The sequence below is a fragment of the Photinus pyralis genome, unplaced genomic scaffold (assembly GCF_008802855.1).
Source record: "Photinus pyralis isolate 1611_PpyrPB1 unplaced genomic scaffold, Ppyr1.3 Ppyr1.4_LG3a, whole genome shotgun sequence".
Taxonomy (NCBI): Eukaryota; Metazoa; Arthropoda; class Insecta; order Coleoptera; family Lampyridae; genus Photinus; species Photinus pyralis.
The window spans coordinates 20,191,464-20,207,733 of record NW_022170509.1 but is presented as its reverse complement, the minus strand read 5'-3'; the positions used below and the strand labels follow the sequence as shown (position 1 = coordinate 20,207,733).

The 16,270-nt window shown below is 35.2% G+C and overlaps 1 long non-coding RNA gene across 1 annotated transcript in view; it reads right to left on the bottom strand.

The window, feature by feature from the left end:
• Nucleotides 1–16,270, bottom strand: part of LOC116165270 — a 54,154-nt gene that overhangs the window by 10,191 nt on the left and 27,693 nt on the right. The window lies entirely within an intron of this gene.

Sequence of the window (16,270 nt, the reverse complement as noted above, 5' to 3'; positions counted from 1 at the left end):
AGTCCGGAAAAGTTCTGGGATTGTAGGTCTGGTTGTTTTGGTTATTTGGTGTTTGAGCTAGGTGAATTAAAAGTCTTCTTTCACAGTCTCACAAGCTGTACGCTCGCTATCTAAACAAATAGTTTTACTAATTTCTACCAAAAATGATAATCTAAAACTATAAGCATCGAATTCGTTACAGTGTAAACTGGTTATGATATATGATTTTTTCAGTGATGACTGATGAGTAGGATGTTCGGATCGATTTCGATGTTATTTTTTAACAAATCAGGACTCGATAGAACATATTGTAACGTGATTTATTAATTCGGGTTCGATTTATATCAATATTTATTAAACAAAACTAAAACACTATAAAATCCGTACAATTTATATCGATTATTTATATCACTCACACTTCGAAATTTATATCAGCTTTTCGCGCTCTATGTTTCGTCCGTACTCGATCGGTAGTAGACTGCCGCGATGTTCGGTCCGCAACCATTTATACACGCAAGCAATGTAAGTCCAGTACATTCTCGAATGTTCCTACTATCGCGCGCGTAGAAAATTCCAGAGCGCCAAAGGCGACGTCATGTCTGGAGCATTTCCGTTACAATATTAAAGGAGTAAGACGATTACAATGTAGGTTTGAAGGATACCTTTTTAACAGCACTATTTGAAGGATATCGGATAATTATTTCTTTTGTGAGAAGTGATTTCCGGATTACGCATTTAATTAGAAAGTATTTACATAAAAGTTTAGTTCTTTCTTCAATTATATAGTGAGCTTGGTTTCAGCTAGAATAACATTTTTAGGTGTGCTAAACGCTATCCCATTGCTTTTCTGAGAACAGACTATTGGAATTTCTGCAGTTTTTAGCACATTTTTTAAGATTTAAAAAATGTGCTATTGTTTGCGTTTTGTCCGGACCCACTTCTGCCGTTTCGAACTACTTCTGGGGTAATGGTCCTAGAGTCCTGGAATTTTTTGCAGTAGGTAGCCTATACCTTGAAGGTGTGCCAGACGGTCATCAAATTTCACTGCCTAAAAGCCCCCCCCCCCCCGCCACGAATCATTGCCTAGCCAAGAATACCTACGATTGTTTTGCATCGTTTGCTGGTTTGTTTCCTAGTGTGATGATTGTTCCGCGTTTGGCAGCGTTTTCCTTCCTTTTTTTTATAATTGGCTTTCTCCTTGACTAAAATTCGTTCCTAAATTTTGGGCGGGTGTGTAAGTCCTGTTCTAAAATGAACAGAACATTATTTCTTAATCTTCTAAGATTGTTATTAAACCAGTTGAAGCGATATCTACCCGAATATTTGTTTCGTTTATCTAATAAGGTAATTTAGAATGCTCCTCCAGTAAGTTTGAAATCGCGGCATTATATGGCGAAGTTAGCATTTGTGGAAAATGTTCAACCTACGACATTTTACGAACCATTGGTTGTGTCAAACACCGGAAGTACTAACCGTAATACTCCTGAAGTCAAGTCGAATACAAATACAAAATTAAAAGTAGGTACTCGTATGTTAAGAATGGGAATACTGTTTGTCATTAACATTCCGACCTGTGTTTCAGCCCTGTCCAATATTCTGTGTTAAATGATCAAAGTAAATTCAAAAGGACCAATCAAATTCCCGAGAGTGCTGAATCCCATACCGGAATGTTTAAATGTGAAACTAATTAGGTGAAAATATTGGTTGGTAATTCCTTACTTTGACTGGATATTCCCCTTAACAAAATTTTAATGGAGCTAAATTGTCGTGGTCTATCACGTCCTACAACAGTATGGTGATATGGTCTCTTGACCAGTGAATTTGTATCAACCGAGGATGGACTACCGCATATTGTGTGCTTTTCTGGAGCCTCCCCAAAGAGTTTGCCATCTTGCAACCAAAATTTGGCGCTTAAAATAAGCTACGGTATAACTCGGTGTTATATTACTTTATTATATGGTGATCCCTCTCTTAGTTGTCTCTTCCGCTTTTGCATTTTAAAGGTGAAAATAAACATAACTGTTTACACGATTTGAAATCGGAAATAATATTATACCTAACTGTATATAGGTACAGTAAGGACTGACAACTTCATTAACTTTCCACAGTGATCTTTGCTCCATTTCTAGGTCGGAATAGACCGATGCTGAGAGATGGTAAATAATAGAAAAAGATCGATTATTAGGGGTGGTAAAATTATACATTTGAATGTACTCGAAGTGAATTTTGCAAACCTCTTCATCTCCAAAATGGTGTATTTAATTAAATTTGTTCTCTCCTTTTTTAATTAAAGTTTTAAAACTTCTGTTACTTTTACTAATTAGCAACAGTATAGAGATTCATAAAACCATAACTGCCAGAAAAACTTAAATTCATAAGAAACTCGAACGGAATACAAAAGCCACGAAAACGAATGACTGATTTAATTAATTAGGAATGCGGCCAACCAAACGATATTGTCTACTGGGCATAAAGACATTTATACGTAATCAGAATGGAGTAAAATACGTGCAAATATTGCAAAATGTTGCTCAGTGTGCTAAAACGAAACACAGAGCGTCTCCTTTTGTGAAACTAACAAAAGAATATTTCAAATTGAAGTAAATTGCATTGAAAAATACCTACGATTACGTCACACACTTTTTCTTATTAATTTTGGTACGTAGAATCCAAAACAATTCGTACTTTTTCGATCAGACTTCCCAATAAAAAGTTATAGACTAGAAACCAATTTCGAAAGAAAATTCAAAGGGCTGTAACTTTTGAACTAGTAGCCCAATCTTGGAACTGTTTGAAATTATGGATTTTACAGGCCACATTCTATAAGAAAATTTTTTTTCCGGGTCGATCTGAGACAATTTTTTTTTCGGGGCTCAAAAAAAGGCAGTGTATAACCTTCCTTTTTTATCAAAAATCGACTACACCAAAATTTCTCGGGAAAACACTTTTTCTTATTAATTTTGGTGCGTAGAATCCAAAACAATTTGTACTTTTTCGATCAGACTTCTCAATCAAAAGTTATACCCGTAGACTAGAAACCAATTTCGAAAGAAAATTCAAAGGGCTGTAACTTTTGAAATAGTAGCCCAATCTTGGAACTGTTTGAAATTATGGATTCTACAGGCCACATTCTATAAGAAAATTTTCCCGGGTCGATCTGAGACAATTTTTTTTTCGAGTCTCAAAAAAAGGCAGTGTATAACCGTCTTCAGTTTAAACGTACGAGGGTGTACCCCTACTATGAACATTACGAATATTTAATAAACATGTATAATTTTATGAGACTAAGTGATCGAAGACGTAATATCTCATTAATATTTTTGTTCAAGCTTCTTTGTAATCAGATAAACTCTTCCTATTGGCTATCTTTGATCAATATCAATGTCCCCGATCATAGAACGAGAAGGAAATTCACAATATTTGAAATCCCTAAAGTACGTTCAAAAATGTATGAGAATTCACAAATTAACCGCATGTTGACGTTGTACAATGATTTGCACAAAGTTCAAACGAACAACTTACACTTGTTTGGCGTGTCTGTATCGCAGTTTAAGACAAATTTGGTTTTATCTTTATAGAAATATTATTTACTCACTTCACTTGTTTTTATACATATTTTGTAGTTACAATCATTGTTCTCAAAACTTTACATGGAAATGTAAATGTTATTTCTGTAGTTTTGAGCACAAACACCTAAATAAATAAATAAATAAATAAGTGCCACGAAAATGAAATAGCGATTTTTGCTTCAATGTTTAACAACAGATTAGCAGTAATTTTCATTACCAATCGTTAATATAATCTTACAATTTGCTGTGAAACATGACCATATTTCGAGTTGATTTCACCACAATAGTTTTGCTACACTTTTGTAGTGTGTAACGAAATAGACCCTTTTATATGAAATTGTGCATTTCATCTTTAAAGAATAGTTTGAAGATGTACAATCCGATTGGGTTACTTTTGCATTCTAGTATATAATTATTATGGTTGTATGAAAACACCCCGTGTACTCATTCTTACGTACCCATGTGATTTGTAATCACCTCGCATCATCCAATTTGCTCTCGGAAAATGAATTAGGATCTTTACGGAAGCGTAACTAATCCTTTTCACCTTTGTGTATACAATACCAAATGTATATGCCAAAATAACAGATTCTTCGTTTATCAGTAATAACGAACCCTAATGTAAAATTATTATAAATAATCACGGCATAAAAAAGTAATTAGATTTTCAAACTTCTCTGGAAAAAGTTTCCTTTTGATAAATGTCAACACAATAATTAAAATGAACAAAGTTTCAACAATTATGAGTTCTCCCTCAAGTTGAAGTCGTAAATTAAAGTAGGGGCCATTTTTATCATTAATACAGGGGACTCCATAAGGTCTGTAAAATCCTACATTTTATTTCTTGTTCGTTGGCGTTGTGTTATCTAGTATGAAATATCCATTTAGAGGGTCAAGCAGTTAGAAAAAAATGTAGTCAACGTTTTAGAATGGAAAAGATATGTCTTGAAACAAATGCAAAACTCAGTCAAACATAAAGGAATTGCTTTTAGCCATTTGAAAGTCCTGCAGCATAAGTACTTTTAAATGTATTTTTTTTATTTTGGTATAATTTCTTGGGCTTGACGTTTGTAGTGTAGAGTGCTCTCAATTGATTTAATTTATTTCACGTCTATACGACGTTGAATTTGCGATTCCACATCCATGATGCTATGGAAATTTTTATCGGTGTGCTCATTTTCTATTTCAACGAGAATACATTCTGTTATTACAGTCTGAAGAATATGAGGAGCTGCTGTTCTTGTTAGCTAAAGCATGTAACAAGAGCGATTTTTCTTAGCCCTAACTCGAGTTGCTATTGCGATAATCGTTTTTTGGACATGTTAAAACTTTATGAAATGTTGACGTTTTAGATCATTTCATTATCAATTTAATTTTTTAATTTAAATACAGGGTGTCCCATGTATATACTGTATATCAAAAAATATGATTTATATAAAATATTTTTCATTTTTTTTTGTGGGCATCAACTACATTGGTCATTAGCCCTGTTTCTACAAAGACATTCCTTCCCTACCATGTTACTACACTCTCACTCTGTATCCTTTTCATAATCGTTCTTGTCGGGTATCGACCACCTTTGCGAAATACTATATTTTAGTAAAATAACTGGACTGCTTTAAATATAGTAAAGTACTCTTGATCCCTTGGACGTCTGCGAGACAATTCTCCAGATTTTGTGGTACGTCACATAAGTTACGTTGCACGGTTTGGGCTGGACAGTTACATAATATGTGTTCTACAGACATGGCATTATTATACATAAATCACACAGTGGAGGGTTCTCGCCTTTTAAAAGGTAAGTATGTGTAATTGCAGTATGTCCCATTCTAAGCCGGTGGAGACGCACACTTTCTTGACGTGGTAAGTTTAACGCTGGTGATGTTGTTACAACACTGGGCTTAATTTGAGTTAAAAAGGTATTGTTTTCTTGCCACGATTGTTGCCACAATTCTTTCATGCGTTGCAATATGCAATATTTTGCTCACTTTTTTTAATTTCAGGAACATCTATTTCTATTTCCGAGGCTGCTCTTTTTGCGGCCCGATCTGCAAGTTGCAACTTCATTTCCTAAAATTCCCACATGTGCCGGTATCCATACAAACGTCACCACAGTGCCATTGGACGCAATTGCAATAACCTTTTCTTGACACATTTTAGTTAAAATATCCGCCGATGCAAGATTCTGCAGGCTTGTCAAAGAGCTTAATGAGTCACTAGCTATTACAACTGATTGGAGATTTGGNTTTTTTGTGGGCATCAACTACATTGGTCATTAGCCCTGTTTCTACAAAGACATTCCTTCCCTACCATGTTACTACACTCTCACTCTGTATCCTTTTCATAACCGTTCTTGTCGGGTATCGACCACCTTTGCGAAATACTATATTTTAGTAAAATAACTCGACTGCTTTAAGTATAGTAAAGTACTCTTGATCCCTTAGACGTCTGTGAGACAATTCTCCAGATTTTGTGGTACGTCACATAAGTTACGTTGCATGGTTTGGGCTGGACAGTTACATAATATGTGTTCTACAGACATGGCATTATTACATAAATCACACAGTGGAGGGTTCTCGCCTTTTAAAAGGTAAGTATGTGTAATTGCAGTATGTCCCATTCTAAGCCGGGGGAGACGCACACTTTCTTGACGTGGTAAGTTTAACGCTGGTGATGTTGTTACGACACTGGGCTTAATTTGAGTTAAAAAGGTATTGTTTTCTTGCCATGATTGTTGCCACAGTTCTTTCTTGCGTTGCATTATGTACACCTTTTGATCACTTTTTTTAATTTCAGGAACATCTATTTCTATTTCCGAGGCTGCTCTTTTTGCGGCCCGATCTGCAACTTCATTTCCTAAAATTCCTACATGTGCCGGTATCCATACAAACGTCACCACAGTGCCATTGTCTGCAATTGCAATAACCGTTTCTTGACACATTTTAGTTAAAATATCCGCCGAAGCAAGATTCTGCAGGCTTGTCAAAGAGCTTAAGGAGTCACTAGCTATTACAACTGATTGGAGATTTACCTAGGCGCTCTAACTACTTTAACTCTAATGCAAATTAAAATTCCGCGTGTAACTGCCAGAGGTGTACCTTTTTTACACGTACCTGTGGTCACGTACGCTTACAATAGACCGTTTCTGATAATGTGTAGACTTGTCAACGAATTATTTAGTTTATTAGATTTAGACTTTACTGTAATATTTAACATTTTTTCCAAACAGTTAATAAAACATTATGATTTCAATTAAGGATAAAAGAAATTAGTAGAGCTTCTTACACCCCAACAGTATCATATTTTTAATTTTTTTGTAGGTGAAAGTTTGTATCATTTTTTAGTTGAATGTTATTAGATTATATACTTATTATTCAGCAACCCTTCATTAATAGATAATAGATACCTACTACGTAATTAGGGCTGTGCCCTGTGTAGTTTGTAACAATAAATAAATAAATAAATACGTAGGATTTCGACCCAGCGTATTTATATCTTCTAAAAACTCATTTTTAAGTGATGTGATGCAATTACCCCAACGTTTTACTCAAACATAATGAACGGCTTAAAATCACGTTGCGAAACATTTCTCGTAACTTCTGAATACTCTAAATCAACAGATTTAATACATCTACTGAATATCAAATCAAGGATAATAAAATTAAGCTGTTTTGGCGTTTATCTCTCATCAAAATAATTTCCAATGTTAAAACAAAAACAAGTGCTTTAAGTTTTACTTGTCTTAACTTCGAAATTCTTTAAAGAATTAATTGGGTGCTTTGTACTAACAACTTTTTGTTTGCATTTTTTTCGCTGCTATAGCTAATTATAAAGTAAAATTGTAAACTTCTTTTTAATGGATTTTGCTGAAAGTTATACTGAACATCATACATTTATTAATACTTCTCCAAAATGGAAATTCTGTGGAAGTACGCACAATTATAAGATATTACCATAATTTTATTAGCATTATCACTCTAAAAAGAAGCAGTTCGTTGACTCTTGTAAAGTTAAATAAAATAAAAGCGAATCCATACGGAAACAAATAGATTAAAAAAAAACAGTTTTATGTGCTTTACATTTACATTTACGGATTTTAAACCGCCTGCTTAAGAAGAGAAAACTCGACTGTTTCCCAAATTTCTCAATTACTTTTCAGTTTTGTTTCGCACTGCTTTTCGCCTGCAGTATCTGTCACGCTATTTTATAATTTCAAATTTCTGGGAAACATTAGTCGTCTCAATTGAGTGAACGTTACTCATCTTCAATTTAGTGCATGAACTAGTATATTATACTCGATAATGCTTAATTAGTATTTGCGAACTCGCTAGTGATATCTTGATAGCGTTATAAGTTAGTTAACGGATACGCAATAGGACAACTGAATTTCGATACTCAAACCCAGACTCTTTCCCAAAATAGGCATATTTTTGGAAGAGAATAGTACAATTAGACGGAATTAATAACTCAATTCCTCTTCTTCGCCAACTTCATGTAAAACTCCGAAAAATGGCATGTGGAACGTTTTCCAAATCTAGCGCGAAAAATAGGTATAGTAAACAAAAGGTGAAGTGTAAAACTTACACCAATACACAATAACACTAATATACCTATAACGGCAAATTTAATCGAAATAAAGTAACTGTGAAAACAGTGTTAGAAATGTTAATTACCTAGGTAAAACTAAGTTTGGAAAAAAAGAACTGAACAAGAAAAACCCATTTGGTAAATCAATATGATAATTTATGTCCAAACTAGCTGTCGCATGTCCCAATAAACCGGTGATACGAAACTACGACTCAAATTAAAGTTTAGAAAGGTAATAAATACACAAAGGCACAATTCGCATTAAAGGATTTAATTCCCTAACTCTGTTATACTAAGTTAACAAAATTCTCAAGAAGAAAACTCCAAACACACATTACAGCATAGCATTTCACGTCTAGTTATCGAGAGGATTTACAACACTACTGGGTAGACTTCAGGACGAAATGGAAAGGTTTCGTCAATAAGATCACCCCCGAACTCGTAGCGGTCATATCGCGGAGATGTGCAAAGACCGTTTGGCAGATCCTACTTTCTTGTTTCGCGCAAATCTACGAAATCGAGAGAGCTGCCAACATTGCAATATGGATAAAGCAGGCGCATGGCATATTATGGTGGAGTGTCCACAGGTCAAGGGTATTTGGATTCTAGCATTGCAATGAGCAGTGAAATTGTACTCACAACCTTCCCACCTTCGAATTCTTAGTAGCGTGCGGAATACAAGGTACCACGGACACTGTCAACTAAACTAACTTTATCTTTAACTACACAAGATTTGTTATATATCGAAACTCGATAAAGATTAGAAATAACAGCTTAACACCAAATTCAAGACCAAATCTCGTTCAAAAAGTCACTAAAAGGCCATGTTATACTGTCTTGAAGAAAAGTGGTCTATTAACAAGAACAACAATAAACGAAGAACAGCACACAGCAAAAAAACGCTCACCCCAGGCTTGGGAAAAACGCCTGATAATTCGCATCGATGACATCAGACGTGACTTGGGTCGGATTACACAATACATACAAGGAATTCGTTCTTCAAAACTAATACCAGTACAGCACATAACTACAAAACTAAACAATCACACCACACGAGAACAAAATACAAACTATAACGAACATAGAGATATACTCACACAAAAAGTGTCAATTTACAAACCGTTTAAAACGCTATAGGGAAACTGTAGATAGAAAGAGCCATAACACACAATTTAAACATAACGAAAAACTATTTTACAGAAACATTTTACACAAACAGCACTAATGAAAAACTCATTCCACTATCTCTACACTCACTCCAGCAATACTGATCTGATTTATGGACCAAAGACATTAAACACAATCCACATGCCCCGTGGATTACTACAGAAACCACACACACACTGAATACATCGCCCCTATGAATAACACAAACATCACTACAACGGACATCATTCAAACTATTAATCACTTACATAACTGGAAAAGTTCAGGCATTGATAACATTCACAACTTTTGGTGGAAATATTTTACCTACACTCACTCTTACCTTGCACAACACTTTACTGAACTTCTTCAATCACCAGATCGCACCCCTGCCTTCTTTACACAAGGTATCACTTATATGCTCCCAAAAGACAATAATACACAACACAAGATCCATCTAAATATAGACCAATTACTTGCCTTCCTACAATATAGAAAATCCTTGTATCATGCATGACAAACAACATTTACCAACACTGTACTGATAACAACATTTCATACGAAGAAGAAAAAGCGTGTACCAACTATTCTAGAGTCTGTAAAGAGCAACTCATAGGCTCTGTAATACTTGAACAATTCAGATATAACAAACGAAACATACACATTGCATACATTGATCACAAACAAGTTATAAATCAGCATATGCAAGGTGAAATCGCATTTTTGGTATTACAGATTAGTATTTCCTTTGAACTGTTCGCATCAATGTTACATTTTGCATAAATATACATTCCTCGAAGGAAAATGTTGCGTATTTATAGATTGCTTTCTAAAAAACAGTTGGGAAATACGTACAAAGCACATATAGAGCAATCTTTGTGTGCAAAATTAATCGGGATATTGAATCCCTATATGTTCGAAAGTTTGTTATAGGGGAACCCAGATACCTTAGCGGGTTTGGCGATTTTATATTTACTTCCACATTCTCTGAGTACTCTGGAATAAGGGATGCTACCCCTTGTTGACCTTATAGCAAGACAGAATTGTATAGTAGATAATACTCTTAGGTAGAGCGAAAGGAATGTATTCCCTACAGATAGAGATTTAACTTAACCGACAGATTACCTAGGACAAAGCTCAATTTACAACTAAGATAATGGAATAAGTCTATGCAGTTGCTATACAGAATTTATTTAGATTACGTTATTAGACAACAAGCATGTGAGTTTTTATAATTTTATTGTTTTTGTGTGTTGTGTATACAATTTTTTTTATATAACTTGTTGAATAAAGACATTATTATTATTATGGTCGGTGTTTCTTGTCAGAACTCAGGTCTAGCCATGGCTAACTAATCGCACGGATTAAAATCAAGTAACGATTAGTGTTTGTCTGTACGTTGTTCGTCTGGTCAAGTTTCGTCAGAGTCCTAAATTTTATAATTTTATAAATAACAGTAATTAAATTTTAAAAAAAAACCACACATTAAAGAAATATAGGAGTAATATGTAATTCATACTTAATAAAATAGCTATTGATGGCCACAATAGCCAACGCTATTTTTTCTTTGTTTCTTTGTTTTAACTGAACAAATACAAAATTTTCAATCCTTAACCTAACCAGGGGCGGACTGGGTACTTACGGGCCAGGTGGAATTGCATAGGTTACGGGCCATTAAAGTATTAGTGTAGTAATGAAGGTGGCGGGGGGGTAGCTCTGCGGTGCACCACAAAAACATTTTTTGCTTCATTTTAAGTACTCCTTTTTCGGAAATCAATTACAATACAGTTTTTTTTTAAATTGCAGCTGATAATTAAAAGTAACAAAATATACAATCCACACGAGGTGCGTCGCCTATCATTGTATTTCAGCACTTTCATGCTACGCCAAAAAATGATAAATTCATTGTAAAACACTTCAATTAAAACAGAATTTTTTAATTTTTTAACAACCTAACATCAACTCCAATTAGAGAAACGTGTTAATAATTTATTAATAGTGCCAGAAACGAAATACAGCACATACTTATAAATTTCCAACGGGCCATTATGACGTACAGGTCAGGTGGCAATCGCCACCCGCCTCCCCGGGCCAGTCCGCCCCTGTTTCTAATCCATAACTTTTGATTGAGACGTCCGATCGAAAAAGTACGAATTGTTTTGGATTCTACGCACCAAAATTAATACGAAAAAGTGTTTTCCCGAGAAATTTTGGTGCAGTCAATTTTTGGTAAAAAAAAGGAAGGTTATACACTGCCTTTTTTTGAGGCCCGCAAAAAAATTGTCTCAGATCGACCCGGAAATAGTTATTTGTTTCATTAGTACAAAAAAATGTCAGTTTTCGGGACGAGGAAGGTAGTTGCTGGACGACGCGTTAGCGAAGTCCAGCAACCTTCCGAGTCCCGAAAACGCATTTTTTGTACGAATAAAACATAAAATTTTTTCTCCAACCCCCTTTACTTCAAATTATATTCGAATTTAGATTCAGTCACAGTTTCACTACTAGTATGAGAACTTCTGCTTTCTTGTCCTCACGTGTCATGCCACTCTAGTTTTTAGGTTAACTTATAACCTATTCTTTCTTACTTCTTACTTCTCACCTCTCGCGACTTTGTAGGGACCAAATCTAAGGTAGCATCTTCTGCCGTTTCTATAATCTCTGGCGGAGTACAATCCATGTTGCTATCAGTTTCAGTCATTTCTATTGTATACACAATTAATATTGTTATATTTTGTATTGAAATAAAAAACTTACCATACAGTTTTTTAATTAAAATTAATTGCAAGTAACTTTTTCAAATTTTGAATTCAAAATGACAGATAATAGTGCATTGGGTCTGAAGTAGATGGCGTTACGCGCGACGGCGGGTTGTATACGTATTAAAATTACGTTCACCGAATATGTAAATTACGTTACACATGGTTTAAATAAAAATAGCGAGCGTAAATCATTTTCAATACATGTACATACGTATAGGTAACAGCATTATTTGCATTGAATATGCAAAAATATTTGATATGTATGTATAGAAATATCTTACAACCTGCAATGTAAAACGATGTCAATGTGACATATCTCCGTGATTGTAATTTTTTAATTGGCCAACTTTCAAGGTCAATTTCTTTTTGGTACTAGGACCAAAAGTATCTACTTTTTGTACAGTTGCCATGGTGAAAGCGATTAATCCGCAAAACGTCAATTTTACGTACCGAACACTGTCACAAAATAGCGTCTTATTCAGGTGGTTGGAGGAAAAAAACATTTTTTGCTTCATTTTAAGGTACTCCTTTTTCGGAAATCAATTATAATACAGTTTTTTTTTAAATTGCAGCTGATATTTAAAAGTAACAAAACATACAATCCAAACGAGGCGCGTCGCCTATCATTGTATTTCAGAACTTTCATGCTACGCCAAAAAATGATAAATTCAATGTAAAACACTTCAATTAAAACCGAATTTTTTAATTTTTTAACAACCTAACATTAGAAAAACGTGTTAATAATTTATTAATAGTGCAAGAAACTAAATACAGCACATACTTATAAATTTCCAACGGGCCATTATGACGTACAGGCCAGGTGGCAATCGCCACCCGCCCCCCCGGGCCAGTCCGCCCCTGAACCTAACTAAGAATTATATAACTTAACCCTATTCTTCCTGTACTTCAATGATTTTATTTTCTACTTTAAGTTTTATGTTAAGTGGCTTAATTTTTACTACCTCGTATAGTTCCTTAAATAAATCTTGCATTTTGTTTCCTGTTTCGTTCTTTAACAACACTTGTTCTCCTACTTTGTAATTTTCAACATTAATCTTCCTATCGCACCTATCTTTTCGTTTATTCTTTGATTTAAGCAAATTATTTCTTACATCAGAATGTTATCGGGTACACGGACGCACAGACGGACAGACAGAGGGACACCATCGACTCTTCTATAAAGCCTACATTGCTTTGCTATGCCTAAGCGGCTCCAGAGTTTTTTAGTTAATGTGGAACATCAAACTGAATAGAAATAAACATTCGCAAAATTTCATGCTTCATGCCTGTGCATGTAACAAAGGGCATCATAAGGGAAATACTGAAAACCAGTGAATTTAACTAGAAAAGAAGCGATCTTAGATTTCCAACTGACGGAAGCGTGCGTTAGACTTGCCATGACTAGCGCCACTTTTAACCCTTAGAACCCTTGACTTTCAGGAAATACTATGCCAAATCAAAGGGCATACTCCTCTAGGGGCAATTTTCTACCACCATTTTATTTTTTTCTGCAAAACTGTGACCTTTTGTGTTCACTTCAGCGCCACTAACGGCCAACTCGTGGAAAAATCGTACGAAATGTTTTTAGACATGCCACTACAGCAATTATAATCAATAAAGTTAATATTTTAGTAAAGTGCGGATATACTGATACACATATATTTGCCGAAAAACTATTTACATATACAGGCGAACATTTAAATGGAGAATTTAGATGTCCAAATATCACTCATTATAATGATCAAAATAGTGTTTGAGTAATAGCGCTACTGACCGCCTTTAAACCCATCCAGTATTTTTAGTTATCGTAAGTTATATTCAAAAATTGAGTGGTGGTTCTGGAAGTGATCGTGAGACGTAAAATAAATATCAAGGAAGATTAATTATATACCATACTAGCACAGGAGGGCAATTTTAGTAGAAGTAAGTTAGAGAAATTTCGAGCAGTTTATCAAGGAACAAGGGAAGCTCAATTAAATAAAATAAATCAAAGGAACGTAAATTTTAATGATGTTCAAATAGAAAGTAAGTATGGCCAGTAGCGTTCGGAATTAATTTTGTTGAGAAATTAAAGCCAATTTTGCTAGATTGGTGAAGAACATAATCCTTTTGAAACTTTCATTTGTCGACGGTTATGGTTGCAAATTTCTATTACGCACACCTATCGACCACCTGCAAAAATCTTATTTGCTTTACCGAGAGAACTACATTTTTGTCAAACGTAACTAAATTGATTAAAGTAGGTATATTTTTGTTAATTACGAACAAGATAAATGAATTGAATCCTCCCAAACAAAAGCGTTCTAATGTAGCGATTGATCCATCTCTTATTTGAGATATTTATTTGACTTAAAGAATTTAAGGTATTACAGAATTCCGTACATCATCATTCATCTCATCGTATCCGCTATCCGTCGTATCTTTCTGCTCACCCGAAGTACGGAGTGGCAGTGGGAGTTTCTGTCTCAGTCAGTATACCTTATTTGGTGTAATTACCAGTCGAACTAAACCGAAAAGTCCTATTGTAGGTGGTGTGTTTCTGAGAAGAAGGAGTTTTATGTTTTTTAACTCTGCTAGGACTTGTAACTTTATTGGGTGGACCTGTCTTTGTAGTGCATGTTGCGTTACTTGTATTTATTGTGTTTCTTTGTTCTTGAGGTTGTATTTGTGTGGTTGCTTGGGTTATTGGTGGAGACATTACAGTATTTTGTGAGCCTGTAGTGCTGTTAAGGTTTTTGCGTTTGGGTTGAATACGAGTGGATTGTATTTTTATTATTATTATTATCAACTAGTCTTTGTGGTGTTATGAGTTGTGCGAGATCTGGATATATGTTGGTAAATAGTCTGTATAGTTGTGGTGCATAGCCGGTGTGTACTATCTCTAGCCGTGTAGCAGTGTAGTAACAGCGCATAACATTTGTATTCATTTTAACTGTCCAAGTTATACGCTGTCGAATGTTTCCAGCTTTAGTGGTTGCCGGCTGACCGGGCAAAACACGTCTGGTCCACTTATCGTTGCCACATCGTCATCGGTTTGGTCGACCGTAGTATTCCCGCGACGTCGCCGACCATTACGCCGCTCGTCCGAGGCTTGGGTGTTTGTTTGAGGAATTCACATCTATGGGAGGTTACCCCATAAATGGGTGATTGCATTTGGCTTCATCCATGATCGGGATTACTAAGCCCCCTGACCACGACAAGGTAGCAATCTTCAGGGGGTTATTATTATTATGATCGGTGTTTCTTGTGAGAACTCAGGTGTAGCTTGGTTAACTAATCGCACGGATTAAAATGAAGTAACGATTAGTGTCTGGTGAAGTTATGTAGGGTCCTAAAAAAAATTGGAAATCTAGGGATTATTATTATTATTATTCATTCATCGAGTAATTTGAATTTGAAATGTGGCGTGACGTGCAGAATTGCCAGTCAGTCAGTGTTTTGCTACGAGTAAAAAAATGTTTCTCGTAGGTGTTTTATCATATAATCGACAAGACACAAATAAAGAAATTTGTAGCACGACTGTCATTTCATCATATTCATCAGCACCTCCGGAGGTACATTGATCTCGAAGGTAAACATTGTTTCAGCTCGTGTAATGTTAGGGTCCATAGATGAATTTTTTAATCGATTTTGATTATTTTCACTAAAACTTCAATTGGTATCTCTTATTTCAGATGGAGATTTAAGGTAAGATGAATGGAAACACTGTCAACACGGAAAACAAAATAAACAGTGAATACGCTTCAGAGTTGAGACTATAGAGAGAACGGAAATAAAAATAACAGCCAGCATCCTAATAGTCTAGGCGATAGAGACTGTAAAATTGGCGAACTGGACATTTTGAGGTGGAAAACAAAAAAATGGTGGAATACGTTCAGTTAGGTGTCAGAAACAACATATTAAAAATCCAACCACCCAGACCCTGTGTTAAAGGCTCCAGCCACCTCACCACCCCCCAGAAACCGTGTTTTCGCCCTTTTTGGCTGATATCTCGCGATATATGAGGCCTTGATGAAATATTTGTAGCTGAAAATTTTCTTGTAAAATTTTATACAAGGTAGATACTCAGAAGTTAGCCTATGTCTACCTCTTAGCCTAGAACATTCATAAAAGAAAGCGAAAATCATCAATTTTCGTGGCTTTTTGCGGTTTTTTGCAAACATATCGCAACCTTCAGGGCTAGACGAAATGTGTTTAGCTGAAAATGCTCTTCGTGAAAATCATTCGAGG